This window comes from Mus musculus, chromosome 11, assembly GCF_000001635.26.
Source record: "Mus musculus strain C57BL/6J chromosome 11, GRCm38.p6 C57BL/6J".
NCBI classification, from domain to species: Eukaryota; Metazoa; Chordata; class Mammalia; order Rodentia; family Muridae; genus Mus; species Mus musculus.
In genome coordinates, this window is record NC_000077.6 from 112792370 (window position 1) to 112803937 (window position 11568).

General features: G+C 46.7%; 1 long non-coding RNA gene across 2 annotated transcripts; it reads right to left on the reverse strand.

The window, feature by feature from the left end:
- Window positions 1-361: 361 nt before the first annotated feature.
- Window positions 362-6639, reverse strand: Gm11681 (predicted gene 11681). 2 transcript variants are annotated; one of them, NR_126070.1, is made up of 3 exons: window positions 6411-6639; window positions 4071-4174; window positions 362-898 (listed from the first exon to the last, which is right to left on the reverse strand). It is a non-coding gene; the product is annotated as a predicted gene 11681 (long non-coding RNA). The 2 variants fall into 2 exon arrangements; NR_126071.1 differs by lacking the exon at window positions 4071-4174.
- Window positions 6640-11568: the final 4929 nt, after the last annotated feature.

An 11568-nucleotide genomic window follows, 5' to 3' on the forward strand; every position in this document is an offset into this window, starting at 1 on the left:
AAGACATTATTCCAGGCTGCTGGGCAGTAAGCTCCAGGGATCTGCTTGTCTCTGTAATCCCAGCACTTAAGTTACAGACACATACCTGGCTTTTACAGGGGACCTAGGTACCCAAACTCAGGATCTCAAGCTTGGATGGCAAGAACTGTACTGACTGGCCACGTCCTTAGTCCAGTGATTGATTGGTTGAACCCAGCCACCAAGATTACACTTACTCCTGTTTTGATACCTGGATAGCACATGCTGTATGAACAGGCAAAGAAAATGGTTTATATGCATGATTGTAATAATCCATTAAATAACCCTTTGGGACAGCCATTACTACTACTATTCTACAAAGAAAGACAGTGAGGCACAGGGCTTTTAAGCAATTAACCTAAGGTCATGTTATCACTAAAAGGTACAGACAGGCACCATAGGCCTACTCTCTACACCCATCAGTTTCCAAAAGAACATTTGAAATAGAGTTTGTAACAGCAAAGGGAGAATAAAATGAGAAATGGAGCTTCTAGGCTTAAATTATTATATCACAGGGAGTCTTGCTAAAGCAAATTTTGACCAACCAATAGCTATTTCAGGACAAATTAGAGCCTACATACATACCCAATATGGCCCACCTGCTATCATTGCAAAGTCACACAAGTCGCACACACAGTAGTAGTGTAGTCTACAGATCAGCTACATGTGACTCTGCTGTGGTGGCCAAGTTTAGTTGCTAGAGTTATTAGTCACTTCTTTGTTGCTGTGACAGAAGACAAGAAGCAGTTGAAGGAAGGATAGGTTTGCCCTGGCTCACAGTTCCAGGATGCACAGTCCACTGTGGCTCACAGTTCCGGGATACATGGTCTACCATGGTCGGAAAGGCACAGGAGCAGGAGGTCAGATGGTCCCATTACATCTACAGACAGGAGAGAGAACAGGATGTGAGGCCCAGCTATAAAAACTTCAAGGCGCATCCCCAGAGACCCAATTCCTCCAGTGAGGCTCCCCATCCTGAAGGTTTCACAACCTTTCCAAGCAGCACCACTAGCTAGAAACCAAGTGCTCAAAAGCATGAGCCTGGTTGGGGGGAGGGAGGAGGGGCATTTCCCATTCATATTCCAATACTGAGCAGTGAGTTCTGGCCTGCAGAGCCCAAGCATTTTCCATCTGGCTTTCCATAGAGAGGAGTTACCAACCTTTTCCTACAGTCCAACGCCTGTACTCAAGGTCCTGGGCTCTGAGCATCCTGCCTTCTTTATTACTCTTAAAGCCCTTTGTTGTCTCAGGGCCTCTGCACACACTATGATCTTGACCTAAAGATCTCTTTCATCAGAATCATTCCTGATATCTCCTTCCTAGTTTTCATCTTAGCCCAAGTTTCCCTGTTTTGAGGATCTTAGATGGATGTTGTCTTCATCCCAGATATTCTCTAACCCATCCATTCTCCTCTTTCATGACATCATTGTCTCCTGAAATAAGCCTTGTCCTGAATGTGTTTGTCTCTTCCACTGAGGCTCTGAGCTTCACCCTGCCCCTCAACTGATCTCTAGGATTAGAACATTTGACACAGACCAGGAGCTCTGGAAAGACTTACTGATGGACTCATTGATATAGAAAGTGATTTTTAGTCGCGTAATCCAAAACTGAAATTGAGACTTAGAGGTTAGAAAGCAAAATTACTCTGTCATAAAGCAGCCAGTTACATCAGCAGACTAAACTATCCACTGTGGGCCTGGTTGTGAAAACAATAATGAGATACGGAGGTGAGAAGAAAAAAGTTCACGCGAAGTAAACAGGCAACAGAGGTGTGTACAGAATTCTGTATAGACACAGAGGCTGGAAGGAAGGGTGTGCTTTCTGAAAGGGGAAGCCACTTTCCCTGGGGAAGACATGGCACAGAAAAGTTGTTTGGCAAATGTATAAGTGTAGCAGGGCCTTGTGGGACACATCTGTAAACCCAGAAGAAAGCACAGAGCAAGTTTAAAGCCAACTTCGTTTACTTAGCAAGATCCAGGTCAGCCAGGACTATATAATGAGTGAAAGGAAGTGAGGGAGGAGGGGAGGCAACCGAGAAAGAAGGAGGCAGACAAGGAAGGAAGGAAGGAAGGGAGGGAGGGAGGGAGGGAGGGAGGGAGGGAGGGAGGGAGGGAGGGAGGGAGGGGAAGGGAAGGAAAAGAGAGGAAGGGATGGGGAGGGGAGGGAAGAGGAGGGAGAGAGAGGGAAGGGAAGGGATGGGGAGGGGAGGGGAAAGTAATAGGAGGAAAGGAAGAAAAGAAGGAGGGAGGGTGCTGGTCATGGTGCCTCTTTTTGCCTCAAAATTGAAATAGTCCTGAACAAGGGGAGGCTCATCAAGACTTCGGAAGTGTACAAAACCAAACCGCAAGACCTTTTGCAAGGCCCTTGCCAAGATTACACAAGCAGTAAAGATGACAGAGGAGCCTCTCCTGCAAGTAGGGATCTCCAGAGACACTGTGTATCCCTGCAGAGACAATGTTTCCAGCTGCTAGGATGGGCTTTGTGTGGACCAGGCCTGTGTTTGAGTCACCCATGCCTCTAAGAAACCTCCCCCTCCAGTCCTGAAAACTCACTGGGTCATTTAGCTGGATTGTGGGACATGGTTTCCTTGGTCTTGGTGTCAGCATCTATGACTAGACATTTGCTCATGTCAGCGGGGGGGGGGGGGGGGGGGCGCAGAGGGGGAGGGGAGAGGGTGCTAACTCCACCCAGGGAAGAAGTAGTTCCCACTGCACGGCCACAAACCCCCTGAAATTATTCAAACCAAGTTTCCCCTCTCAGATTCCCCCTCCCTTATTCTACTGTGGGATGACCAACGGCAACAAATTGAAACAAAACAAGCAAACTTTACCAACAGTAAAGTACATGGATTTTTTCTGTATGCAACTCAAGTGATTTTGATCTGTGTATACATGTGCATACCCATTAGTCCATGTAACCGAGAACATATCCGTCGCCCCCAAAAGTCTGCTCACCTCATCTTTTGGTCAATCCCCATCTTCCTGTATCCAGTCTCTGGTCTGATTATGTCACCATAGATTAGACCCTGTTCTTAGCATAACTGGAACTTTATAGTCTGAGTCCATTTACACCCAACTTTTCTCAGGATTCACTGATGCTATTACATAATTTTTCATTGCATAACTGTATGGTGTTTTACTGCACAACGTATCTGTGCATTTCCTTGTCATCTACACTCTGTCCAGTTCATGGCTACTGTAGATAAAGCCCATATACATCTCTCTTGGGTAAATATTAGAAACGTGTTTGCTGAATGCCGGGAAAGATGACTGTCCAACTTCATAAGGAACAGTCAACCGGTTATCCAAAGTGCTCAGATCATTTCAACTCTCACAGTAACGAAGGAACATCCCGAGCTCCCTGCACATCCACATCTAATGTTTGCCATCAGATCCCTTCCATCTCGTGCTCCACATTGTGGGTGTGAATGGTGTCTGTGCTAATTTAATTACTTTTCTCACTGCTGGGACAAAATACTTGACAGCGCAACTCAAGGAAGGAAGAGTCTCTTTAGGCTCACAGTTTGAGTATGCAGTCCATCACTGGAGATAAGGCATGCTGGTTTTGGATTGGGTTGGGTTGGGTTGGGTTGGGTTGGGTTGGGTTGGGTTGGGTTGGGTTGGGTTGGTTTGGGTTGGGTTGGGTTGGGTTGGGTTGGGTTGGTTTGGTTTGGTTTGGTTTGGTTTGGTTTGGTTTGGTTTGGTTTGGTTGCTGTATGCTTGTTTTTGCACAGGGTGGCTGGTCCTGTTACACTCACAGTCAGAATGCTCAGCTCATCTCCTTTTCGGTTTAGGAGCCCAGCCCATGGGATGGCGCTGACCACTTCTGGGATCGACCTTCTCATTTCAATTAATCAGTCTTACCAGAGGCTTGTCTCCAAGGGGATCCTGTCAAGTTGACAATCTGAATGAACCATCACTATTTTACCTGTTTCCTTGGCAAACCTCCCCCTGGGAACCATAAGTAACTGCTTGCATTGCAGAATGCAAAGGGCATCAGAGGAGATGACCACCCCTCCCCCACACTCATCGTTTTGGACCCTGGGTGCTCACTCTCTTTCTTTGTAGGGGGATGGCTTTGGTTATCCTTTTTTTTTCTTCTTCTTCTGACTTCTCATTTTTGCAGCTGGCTCAGTGATGTCTCCGTCCAACTAACCCTAGATGGGGACAAGCCAAGATCTGTGAGGGAGTAGGTTACAATGTCCTTCCAGGTCCAGCTGGAGACAAATAGAGCAGGGACTCCAGAAATGCCTAATCTGTGTCTCGGGACCACTTATGACAACGTGGGAGGTGGAGGAAGTCAAAGGATAAACCAGAAAAACCATAAAGTCAAGGGAACAGCTGAGCTTGGAGGTAGCATTTGCACAAAGAGATCTTTTCCCTCCCCCCGGACCTATGGGCTGCTGACCTATAGCTAGGCAGATACTGCTGACCTATAGCTAGGCAGATAAAGGGCCTCAACAACTGTGTACTTGACACTTGAAGCAAGGGTAAAGGTTTCATAACTCTAGACTGAGACAAGAACAGTTGCTTCTCTCCTTGATCCCCCCAAATCAGAGATAGAGGAAGGTACCCTGATACCTACCTCCTTCACAATAGTATCCACAGAGCTCAAAATGACCATGCTTGAGTCTGTGTCTCCCAAGACCACAGAGCTGCCACCCACCTCCCCAAACCAGTTTTGAAAGTCTCTGAGATTTCTGAAGCCTTCAGCAAACATGAGGAAGCTCATGACCTCTGAGTGATTTCCTCACCCAGCTGGCCCCTGCCGGAATCCAGCCTCCATGGGGGAATTCTGGAAACCCAGTCTCCTCTCCACCTGCAGCTCTTCTCTGGGATTTCAACAACAGATGACACGGGGTTGTTAAGATTTCCCGCAACGCCCCAGCCTCTTCATCCTCTCTTTCTACCAAGACTCTGTTGCTCCTGATTTTCATCTATGTTACCTGGTCATTTTGATTCAACCTTTGCATGGGGGGGGGGTACTATCAGAATAAAGGCTGCACCCATTGCAAGACTCCAACATGGAGGTGGCAAGGAACTATTTTGAACTAACACCAGCTCCGGATCCAAAGTTAACCAGGAGCAGTAGCCAAACTGTGGTCTTGGGGCCAAATGACATTAGGCTGCCTGGATAGAGATCAGCTATGAATCAAACTGTTCTCAGGGGAAACAACTGTCACACTCTAGTTGGTATAACCATGTTGCCTAAGAGGCTTCATGACAGCACATGTCTCCTGCTTGTCTCCCACTCGACAAGCTCAAAGCAGCAAGCTCATGGTACAATAAGACCCCAGACCGAGGGGTAAGAGAGCATGACCATTATGTCAGCAAAAGTTGGAGGCTTGTATTGCTGCATTATCTACTCAAAGGAGTGAAGGAAATAGAAATCGGAAGCAAGAGTTATTTGTGTTGGGGTTAGAGAGATGGATTTGGTGCCTAAGAGAACTAGCTGTTCTTCCCGAGGATCCAGGTTCAATTCCCAGCACTCACATGCCAGTTCACAGCTAGTTCTGTCTCAGGTCCTGATGCCCTTTTCTAAGTTTCTAAGTGCTGCCTCTATGTGATGCCCAAACATACATGCAGGCAAGACATTCATATACATAAAATAAAGTAAGTACATCGTTTCCTGAGTGTCATTAAAGCATAGATTGCTTTTAAAATGTGAACAAAAGATTGTTTAAGGGCCAAAGAGCTGGCTCAGCGTGTAAAGGCCTTGCAGCCAAGTCTAATGAATGACCTGAGTTTGATTCCCAGAAGTAGATGGTGTGGAAGGAGAAAGCAGACTCCTGAAAGGATTTCTTCTGTCCTCCATTCTTGCTCATGGCATGCACACACTCACACATCACACACACACACACATATCACACACACACACACATGCACATCACACACATCACACATACACACATATCACACACATCACACATACACACACACATCACACATAAACACACACACATCACACACACACACACACACACATCACACATAAACACACACACACAAATAAGTAAATGTCAAAACAAGGTTATCTGCAGCAAGCTCAGCATTCTGATTTGCAGATCCTCCCAACATTTAATTAGCATCCAGTCGATTCTATACAGCAAGGTTTTAGTTTGTGCCTGCCTTTGAGATTTAATTGAGATTATAATTATTATTATCGTTCAAGCATTCTTAGTGGGAACTAGGTTAGAGAGGAGCAGATATTGTACTTTCCCAGAAACTCCCCGATTCTCCCGATAGGCTATCTCTACTCCCTCTGTCCCCCAAGTCACTCCTTTTTCATTCTTGACTTCTCAGTGCTACCCAATCCAAAAGTCCCCCTGGAAAAGTGTCCAGTTGTTGCTGAATGGGAGCCAACAACCATGACTACAGGTCTTTTCTGCTTACTCAGGGCGTCCTCCGGGTCAGTCGTCGACAAATGGCGTATTAACCTGCTGTTGCCTTCACATGCCAAGAACTCAACAAAAAACAGGTTCAAACAAAATCTGGGGGATTTGTGAGCGACTTGAGGAAAGAGCAGTGTGCTGCACAGGCAGCCAAACACCAGCAGAGAGCTTGATGACTGCCTGCCAGTCTTCTCTGCACTCTGGAAGATCATTCCATCCCCATCAGACCTTCTGAGGACCTTGGTGGGGGGCGTGGCATCCCGAAAAGGATCCTGTTTTGAGCGCCCTCCCGCCTGCCCTTTGGAGCAGAGCCCTAGTACATTGCAAGCCCCTCCCCTTGAGAGTGGATCCACCCGAAAAGCCGCTGCTTCTTTGCCACAGCTGCTTCCATTTTTTATAACGATTTTCTCTGCCTTTCATTTTCTGGGCCAAGAAGAAGCTCAGGGGGCCCATCTGTTCCTCTCTTCCTGTTCCTCTGTTCCCAGGAGGAACATCATACTCTTGCTCATGTGAGCACACGTTCCACAGTGGACCACCAAAACGCCTCGGGTGGCAATGGAGATCTGGAACGGAAGCGAACATCACCACCACCACCACCACCACCACCCCCCGACCCCCAGCAAACACTCCAAGATGCTGGAAGAAGAGGCTGCCGGCGACAAAATGGTATCCTCCACCTTCTGGGGAGAGCATTCCACACAGAATCAAACCTTTCCACTGAAAGTCTGGGGTCTCTTCCTCAGCGGACTCGCAACCGCAACCATGCTTTGGTTTTGGCATAAGCCTTCCAGTGAAAACAGAAACAGTGTTGGGGGTGTGGCTCAGTTGGTAGAGTGCCCGCCTAGAGGCAGAAAGCACCGGATTTTGTCTCCATACTCTCGGTACCGCATAAATCTGGCATGGTGGTTGCACACCTATAATCACAAAACACTTGGCGAGTAGAAACTGGAAGATGATACGTTCAAGGTCATTCTGGGTTACATTGTGAGTTCAAGGCCAGCCTGGGCTATGTGACAGACTCTCCCCACCCCCAAACAAATAAAAGCCTGTCCTAGTATTTATCCCCAAGACCCCAAGGCAAAAGATAAATCTTTAAGGGGGGCGTGGTGGCGCACGCCTTTAATCCCAGCACTCGGGAGGCAGAGGCAGGTGGATCTCTGAGTTCGAGGCCAGCCTGGTCTACAAAGTGAGTTCCAGGACAGCCAGGGCTATACAGAGAAACCCTGTCTCGAAAAACCAAAACCAAAAACAAAACAAAAAAAAAAAAAAAACTAAAAAACAAAAAAAGAACATTGTTACATAGAGCATCCAACTCTGACTTTGGGCCTCGCTCCTTTCTTCGTTAAGTAGCAAAAGTCCTGAGTCCTGAGTCTTCAGTGTCTGTTCAGAATCACCCATCTGGAAAGAGCAGACACAGCCATGCTGGAGTCTACACAGTCATTCCCCTGTCTCTGCTGCCATATGTGTTTGGAGTACTGACTTTTGTATGACTCTGGAGTGTCCAAGAACCTAAAAACTGAACTCCAAAGACCACCCAACAAACCATTAGTTCTTTTGCCAGTAAGTCCTTTGCAGTTGCTTTTCACATCAACATCCCAAGACAAAACCACCAAACCCAAGCAACTTAAAAGGAAGGAGGGGACTATTTAGCTCATGGCTTCGGAAGGTTCAATCCATCATGGTGGAGAGAACATGGCAGAGAGATTCCTATCATAGCTGGCCAGAAATGGAAATTCCACATGCTCTGCTAGAGACCTCCTCTTCCCTTCTATTCCATTCACCGTGGAATCAGAGGTGACATGATTGAGCCCTTCAAGTTCCCTGACATTCCCACAGCAGTGGCCTGCAATAACTTTCTGAAATCATTTTCTCTCCGGAGTTGCTTTACATCGCTGTAGCACAAGGACAGACATGAAGATAGGACAAGTGCCAATAACACACCCTCCCCCCCCATCTCCACTTTTATCACACAAATTATCTCTAGACTTTTGCCAGATGTCCCTGGTGACAGATGAGAAAGAGGAGGCTACGCTAGCTGAGAATCACATGATTCCTAGTCTGGACACATTGTTACTTAAAACTGAGGATTTGACTCATGGCTCTAGGAGCTTAGGTGAATCACCCCTGAGCTCAGAGATCCTGGCCTAGATCTTTCCCATGTTGTTTAGCCTGGGTTTCCACCCACATCTCTGCTTTGTTCTAGCATCTGCACCTTTCTAGCAGACACTGACCACAGGAGTCTCGTTTTCCCCTCTGCATGGCACCAATCTCAGTACTTACTGATCAGCAAGGTGTTGACCTCATCCCAGAGAGCCTGGAACAAGTACTAGTCTGTCTTTGCCCAAACATCATCAGAAAACCCTAACTACTCGACTGGTTACCAGTAGGACCCTTATTTCTGATGTAAGTGACAGCTTCCAGTTTGGAAACCTCCACAGATACAGAAACCAAAGGGGTAGCAGACATCTGCCTTGTTAGTTTTAGTTTTCCATTGGTGAACACATTTAGTCACAGCTACAAGTAGATTCCAGGACACGGAGCCACACCAAGTACAAGGGGCACCACTAACCACACTCATGTGGCGAGATGCTGGCTATCTCAGGCTAGAATCCTGTGATTCCCCAAGGGGGGAGGGGAGTCACAGAGGCTGGGGAAGCAGAGTGGTCACTTGAAAAGCCCACTGCAGAATGTCTGGAACTCCATAAGGGGCCAAGGAAGGGGCTTCCTCTGCTGCCCCCATTTCCCTACCAGACTGTTCTAGCAGTTTCCAAGTCACTTCATGCCCTACTGCCCAATCACCTCCCAGGGTGCCCGAAAGCACATTCTGAAAGCAGCCAGAACTATTCTTCACTGTCTCCCCACCCCCACCTCCATTATTTGCATAACAAAACACAGACCCGCCCACACCTCCCCCTCCCACCTTGCCTTTCACTGTTTCCCTGCCCACAGATCTCTCTTGCTGCCCACTGCCCCATGTTTGTACCCCTATCAAGTTCTTGCTACAATCCCAGATCTCTCTCTCTCTCTTTCTCTCTCTCTCCCTCCCTCTCTCTCTCTCTCTCTCTCTCTCTCTCTCTCTCTCTCTCCTTGTCCTTAAAATGCAGTGTCTCCTTCACAATTTGATTGTGCCATGTCCCCATAGGCTCATGTGTTTGTGCCGTTAGTCTTCAGCTGCTGGTACTATCTTGTGAGCTCAGGGAGGCTTTGCGAGCTAATTTCTAGGGCTGCAAAAATGATTCAGTTAGTGAAGAGTATTACCTGCTCTTCCAGAGGACCTGGGTTCAATTCTCATCACCTACGTGGTGGCTCACAACTGTCTGCAGTCAGTCATACATGTGGTGAACAAACGAAGTTGCAGGCAGAACACCAATACACACAAAATGAATAGTTATTTTTACAAAGAGGTAATCCCCAAAGTGTTGATATACATAGGAACTTACAGAGACTGTGGCAACACACAGATTCAAAGTAGGCAAACAATCAGCATGGAGAAGAAGTAGACACAAAGTCTCTCTCCTAACCAGGAATCTACTTGCAACTGATACCTGCACTGGGAAAGAGAATCAGTTCTCTCCAGCGTCACTGGGCATATCAAGCCCACTCTAGAGCAGCCTCTAAGGCCAGGCTGGGAAGTGACTGAGGCAGAATGCTACCCACACTTGTAACAGAAGGACGAGTTTCAAATTTTTCTACCTGGGTGTGGTAACCCCAATGCTTCCTGAGTCAGGAAGATGGCCAGGAGTTCTAGGCTAGCCTAAGCTACATAGTGAGTTCTGGGCTAGCCTGGGAGAGAGAGAGAGAGAGAGAGAGAGAGAGAGAGAGAGAGAGACCTTGTCTCTGTAAAATGTGAAGCAGGACTCATCACACTCTGGGTTAAGTAGACATCTGCAAACACCATTTTACATATGCTCTCTAATGACATGTGAGCCCTATACATGCAAAATGCAAAGCCACATTGCACCCTGGACTTGCACCTACTTAGTAACTTGTGCTTTGCCACTCACTGGTAAAATCCTTGCTTGAGCCTGTGAAGTTGGGCTTGCTAGCCTCTCTTGATGGTCACAGGTGAGAAAGTAGCTGCTTGAGGCTTCCCCTGCAGACCTGAGAGTTAAAACAGGGTTGGGGAGTAAAGACCAGACTATAGGAAAGTCGTCACAGGGTCTTCTTCTTACCCCAGCCTTCTGGACAGAGGACCACAGCCCTCACTACTGTTCACAGAGGCTTGCCCAGAAGGGCTGGGGATGTAGCTCAGTTGGCAGAGTGCTTGCCTAGCACCCACAAAGCCTGGGTTCCATGCCAAGCACCCTGGTTATGATGTCACATGTCTGTGATCCCAGCACTCCAGAGAGGAGGCAAGAGAATCAAAAGTTCAAGGTCACCTGCAGCTCCACAGTGAGTTCAAGGCCAGTCTGGGATACATAAAAACTTGTCTCAAAAACAAAATACCAAAAGAATTCACTCTTCAATGTTTCTCAGTGGAGGAATTCTTTTGAAAGATACTGTATCTCCCTGGGGAAAGACAGTGGGTCTTTTCTTTCTTTTAACACTATTGCATCATGACTTGGGAATCAAAAAACACAAAAGGGGAAAGCTATCCGTTCATTCACTCACAATAATTGCTTCGCTTACATTTTTATTATTAGAATAAAAAGGATCCAAAGCTGCATGCTGGTTGCATGTATAGAATTCAAGCACCTAGGAGGTACAGGCAGGAAAATCGATAGCTCAAGATCATCCTTGGCTACAAAGAAGTTATCATTAGCCACAGAGAGGTTTACATCCAGTTTCCAGCTAGGCTACGTGAGACTGTCTCAGCCTCCGTACACAGAACACTCCCTAGCCTTATGGGTATTAATAATTTATATATATGCGTGTGTGTATGTATGTATGTATGTATATATATATATATATATATATATATATATATATATGTTTTCTATCTATATTAGACTAATGTCACATATGAGTAGTTAGAGTTGGGTCTTGCTCTATAAGCCAAGATGATGGGCATCTACTACAGACTGAAGGTACACAAATTAAAATATATAAGGAATGGATTGTAGTCAGTTCTTATGGCATATAGACAAGCCATGCCACAACCCCCAGCATTGAGCCCATACCAATGGGGTGTAAATGCTTTAAAACAGGTAGACGATACG